Raw genomic sequence first — 6,000 nt, forward strand, 5'->3', positions numbered from 1 at the left:
ACACGCTCCTTCATTGCAAGGAAAAAAAAATCAACCTGTTACTATCATGAGAATAATAATTATTTACCATTCTTTTTGTTTTGGCAGCAAGCAATTATCACCTTCTACAGGACTGAGGCAGACAGAGACTCCAGTGTATGGTAGAGAGAGGAGATTGTGACTACAGGTGTTAACTGCATTTAAAACATTTTATTCCTACATGCAGTTTTATGGATTTCAAATGCGGGATCAATTTTCCCTTCCTGAATTCTGATTACGATAATTTTTTAAATTTATTTCTTTTCAAATGAGAATGCTACTGGCTTCCTTTGGCATATTTCTTGATAACATGACTGCTTTGGTTATTGCAGTGGTACCTTTCTTGGCTCTGACCACAGGACGTTTCATTTACTTAAGCTTTCTTGATGTTATCGAACTGAGAAAATTTACTTCAGTGGCCCTAGAAGCAATTCCAGGAATAAGACTTGATCCTCCACTCAATTATCTTTCCACATTCCATCAAACATCTGTAAGTAGGCTAAACAAAATGTAAGGACACCCAGGCCTTAGATCAGCCAGGAAATGTTATCTTGGAATTGACTTTTTTCCCTCCTAATATAATAAGAATTAATACCAGCAAGTCTCTTGGCTGTATGGAAGCCAGGCTCACCTTCGTGATTGCCAAGCTGTTTTACAAACTCAATTATCAGTCATTTTAATTTCACTATATTTCACGAAAAATGCAGAGGAGGACTCACATTTCAGCAGAGGATGCAATCCCAGTGTGGTCATGCAGAACAGCTTTGTCCTTAAAAGTTATTAGAGCCAGTCAGTGGGAGAAGGGAAATAAAATTAGGTTGTCTTAATTCAAAGCTCTATTTTATTTTCATTGTCATTTGGCTTTTTGTAATCATCAGCCTTATCCAACCATCACACTTGGATTTTCTCTTTCACTTGATTTTTCAAACATGGAAAAGTTTACTTTTGGAAGTTTTTAACAAGTGAGCTCCTCAAAGTTTTCAAGTAGACTTTTCCACCTTCCTTTTGACATTGAATAATTTGGAAAAAGAAATGTAGAAAAAGAAAACAAAGAGTTACGATCATTTTTATGTTACCAAGTGAGGGACTAAATGTTAAAATTGGAATGAAAGAGGAGACCTCGAGTTGCAAGTTTGGTGCTCAGTATTCATGCCAGTTTCTAAGACATTTTTGGCACAGCCTGGAAGCAGAAGGGCAGATTATCTGTGACAGGAGCAGTTCAGCCAGGTGTGCCCAGGTGCATCTGTGAGCACAGCAATGCATGTGACAGCACGAGAGGCAGGGGACAGGGAGCAGAAGTGCCTGGAAATGCCTGGAAATGCAGTGAATAACCTCAAGGATTAAAGTGCATCACATCCTTACAGCAGATGCCACAGGGCTGCTGTCAGCCACAGGAAAAATCCCTCTGTGCCTTTCATGGAGCAGCTCTCACTGAGGACTCAAGGACACAATGAAGAGCCTTGGTTCTTTGGGGTGGTTTTTTTTTTTTTTTTTTTTTTTTTTTTTTTTTTTTTTTTACCTTCAGGTTATAGTACACAGGCATGGAGAAAATGAAGCTGCCTGCAGTTCTGCCTGGTGTTCTGGTGCAGGATCAACTCCAACACCCCAACCCCTCTTTGGGGTACATAACAAGAGGTGAGAGACCTAAAATAAAAGCTCACATTAAGCAAAAGGGTTCACAAATTTGTTGGTTTAGTGAAGATATGGAGGGGGTGTGGGGGAAAGAAAAGCAGACAGGATGATCTAAGCAATATGAACAAATCTAGTACAAAGAAAAATAATGTGAGAAAAATTAAAAGAAGAAAATACCACTGAAGTTAAACAACTCTTGGTGTTTCTTCATCAGTACAGAAATCTGTGTGGTTATTCAGAAATATTATTGAGGAAACAGTGAACCTAACAATGCTATTTCTTCCTAGCAGAAGGAATTTGTGACACGTTTTGTCTCATCCTCCCCAAACATAAACCCCTCTCTGAATAAAAAGAGTAAAACTTGTAACATTGCAATGGCTCCTGGATTTATTATTATTTTTATATTTTTAAATATATTAGTCCATCCATGGGAGCTTCTTTTCCTTTTTTAAAGCAACTTGGTTTGGTTTCTGCAGAAGAAATTATCCAGGCCTCGAGACAAAGAGGTTCAAAGCCATGTTTTTGACCATTTAAACATCAATACCACTGGCTACACAGAAACTATTCCGAATCCTTTCTCAGGGTTGGCAGGAAACAAAGATAAATATTTTTCACAGCACTGCTATCCATTAAGACTCTTGCCTCCCAAAGGCAAGCTCATGTTTTGGACTTGTCCTGTCCCAAAGAAAGCAGGAATGTCTCCTGTGATCTCAGCTGGGTGATTGTACATTGATATTCTCAATGTAAAAATGGCATAAAGTTTCCTGGGGGGGAAATATCTCATTTTTTTCTCCCTACAGGTAAAGTCCTGGTCTTGCTTGTTCCAGCCCTTTACCCATGGTAAATTAGGAGTTTGTCTGGGACAAAGTTACCAACTGACCCTATTTAATGTCTGGGTAAGTAACAGTCAAGTCTGTGTTTGTGCAAGGCCAATCCCAGTCAGAAATGTTCCAGGAACTTCTTTAAGTTAAATATATCTGCATTTCATGAAAAAAAACCCCAAGAACTTCAGCAAGCATGGTGGGTATAGTCCTATAAAGAGAGAATTTTCTTTGTTCCTTGATTTCACCTAGCAAAGACAAACCAGAATGAGAACTTCCTATACAGCATTTATTTCTCTCATGTGAATGGTTTAAATTCCTTCATTTTAAATCAGGAGAAAATAGAAAATCAGGAGAAAAATGGACCAAGCTCTGCAAAATTTATTATCCTATGTTTCCTGCTTGTCCAGGGAATGTTGCTGTACATCCACCCTCGTTTCCTCCCTTAATTTAATAATGTCCATGGCACCTCCAGGGCACCTGGTAGCAGAAGCTTAATGAAAGCTCTTCTGAACAATTTCACTCCCATACTGTCTCCTGACACATCCAAACAGCCTTAAAGCCCAACTGGAACTCATCCTGATCTTTCAAGTCAAAAAAACAAGCAACTATTGGTATTTATAAATAAATAATTATTTTTTTTTCCATTATCTCATCTACATGTACATGCATATATATTATACAAATACTACCATTAAAAAAAAAAATACAAGAACACATTAAGTGCCCAGTGTGTCACTGTAGTACCAGGAGCATTACATTTAATTAGGCAGCAAAAATAGAAACTGGAGTCTGGTTAATAACTTCTAAAGCTGATCATAATTGGCTTATTAGTTGGAGATCAAGCAAAAAAATATATATTTCAGACATCAGTTTAAGCCAAGACCGAATAAATTATTCAAAATAACTTTGAGAATCAAATAATTAGACAAATAATATGTAAAGTCAATAAAGTGTGACCATCAACAAATGACAAATGGATGAACAATGGAACAGTATTATTCTTCTATTTCTCCTTAGCTACAGAGAGTTCCTGTGTATCCATCAGATTAATTGTTTATTCCAGTTATTACATTCATTCAAATGTATGAGAAAGCAAACCATTGATTTACTGCTGTCACGGGGTACTTAGTGCAGCAGTTTAAACAAAGCATGGCTGTCTCCATATATAATTCATGTTTATTAGAAATGTAAAGGAGAAGAAAAATGCTACAGGAGCTTCTGTAGGCTCAGCCATCTACATTTCTGTTGCTTTCTGAATGTAATAAATACAATGTTTACCTGCAGAAATAACCAAACAGAAATTTCCTGCACTGAATAGGTAATTTCCAGAGGGAGAGACAATGTTATTAAAGGCATTCACCAAACACTGATTGCTTCATTCTAAACTAAATCACATCATTTAGTATTTAAAAACTGTCTGGATTTGCTGCTTTGTTCTTAATATGCTTGAACACATTTGCCTCACAAATTTTCAGATGGATCTGAAATGTGTCCTGGATTCTTTTTTTTGGGATGGCAGCGATTTGGAGGATGCAGTGATGCAGTGTCCCCCTCTCTCAGAGCCCTGCTCCTCCCTTTCTCAGCTGGCTGGAATCCCAAGAGTGCTCTGATATAAAAAGGGTGTCCATGCCCTGTCACTGCCCCAGCTGCAAGGCTGAGTTATATTTTGGTTTTAGGCTCGTAATATATCAGTGCTTATGTCAAGTCTTCTTTCGAATTTTGAACTTGTGGTTTGCTCCACTTCATTAGGTCCTGGGTTTTTGTTTTTTTTTTCCCTTTCCCACCACATTACAGCAGTGAATTCTCTCCTTCCAGCAGTCTGTGATGCCTTCACTGGATGCTCCACGTTACTCTCTCAGCCTAATAAAAAGCAGAAAATCACTTGGGTTTGTTCTTCAATTACTTATTCACCAGGCAACTCTGAAAAGTGAAGTTCTAGTATGTGATTCTAATTAGAATACTATTCCAATTACTAACTTGGAGTCAGAATCCTGCTGTGCAGTATTCTAATATGAAATGTACCCAAAGAAAGCAACAGAGGACAATGCAGAGTCCCTTTCTTTTAGTGACTTCAGCAAAATAATAGACCCAGAACTCCAAGCTAGTCAGACATTGAATATCAGAGTGAAAGAGAGTGGGTAAGTCCCTTGAAGGCATAATAATGGCAGTGCTTGTTAAGGTCACCATTTTCATTTCAAACTACAGCAACTGCCATTTAAAAAATAACTTTACAACCAAGGAGAACTTGGAAATAGCAGAGTACTGCATGTATTTACAGATGTCACACCATGTCTGTATAAAGAAAACCAACTCCCAAAGCAAATTATTTCAACTACCTAAAAAAAAAAAAAAACCCAAACAAAAACACAAAAAAACCCAAAACAATTCATTTAGGCTATAAAGAATAATTGACAAGAAATCCCAAATATTTTGGATAACAGAAGGTATCAATCATCATCCATCCACCATTGTATACAGGATATGTGCTTTCAATGAAATTGTTGCTGTGTTAATTCTTGTCTGTTTCTCTGCCTGCAAGGTCTTGAAAAAATAATAAATCTGATCTTGAAATAAATAAGGTTTGAACTTCTCTTATGCTTTATTATAATTTTTAGCAGATTAGACTTGGTAAGACTCTTAGCATTTTAAATCTTAAAATACTCTCTTTAAGTAAGCATGTCTTTGCTGACCTGTCACCTTTAAGTTATTTGCAGGGAACTTTGATTAAGTAGCATTAACTAAGTCTTCTCCTTAAATTATTTGAAAAATTTAACTTTAAATAGGTCATTTAGAAAAAAAAAAAAAAAAAAAATCTGAGCTACTTTCCTCGAGTCTCTCCCCTACGGATTGTCTTAATAGGTAAAGCACTGTCTGCATTTGCTGGAGGTTGCAGCCTTTACTGGCAACAAAGTCAGCGTGTTCAGCAGACAGATTCCTGCAGAGACCTCAGCCTTTCATGTGGGACCTCTGTCTCCTGGAAATGATATTGTATTTTACACAAAAAAAAAAGCACCTTCCTCACTCCAGCTGTTACAACCCCTGAAAAATGTTGAGTTCTGCAGAACACACAACTCTGCAATCCTGTTTAATCAGTGACTGAGGCAGCCCTCCTCAGCTCTGGATTGTGCTGGAAGATTTTACATTGCTTTTATCACTCCTGCTTGCCTCTAAGGACATCCTGTTACATAAAAAGATTATTTGTGAGCCACGGAAAATATTTATTTTTCTGTATGACCAACCTGAAGCTCCATTTCTGTGTTTTCCCCTTGTGGCTGGGCTGACCAGCTAGTTCTAAAAATTGCAGTGATAATATTTTCCAAGAGCTTGTGTTTCCCAAACACAGAGCATCATCCTTACACCCACCATGTAAATAAATCTGCAAAGTTGGCCTGGTCACCCTGTGAAGGACATCAGTACATCTGCTTTGAATGCTCTTTTCCAGCATGGTAGGAAAAGCTGAGGAGCAGAGTAGCATCTCTGTGTTCTCACATTCTCATTTTTGATGATGGAATGGAAAAAAAATAAA

The 6,000-nt window shown here is 37.5% G+C and overlaps 1 long non-coding RNA gene across 1 annotated transcript in view; it reads left to right on the forward strand.

The window, feature by feature from the left end:
* The window catches only part of LOC148222134 (uncharacterized), a 50,892-nt gene extending 45,638 nt beyond the window's left edge, over positions 1-5,254 (forward strand). The window contains exons 9-10 of the long non-coding RNA XR_015806672.1: positions 1,544-1,653; positions 2,451-5,254. This is a non-coding gene — a long non-coding RNA (uncharacterized LOC148222134). The remainder of the gene's footprint in view (positions 1-1,543; positions 1,654-2,450) is intronic.
* Positions 5,255-6,000: the final 746 nt, after the last annotated feature.

The sequence above is a fragment of the Sturnus vulgaris genome, chromosome 14, assembly GCF_052056855.1.
Source record: "Sturnus vulgaris isolate bStuVul1 chromosome 14, bStuVul1.hap1, whole genome shotgun sequence".
NCBI lineage: Eukaryota > Metazoa > Chordata > Aves > Passeriformes > Sturnidae > Sturnus > Sturnus vulgaris.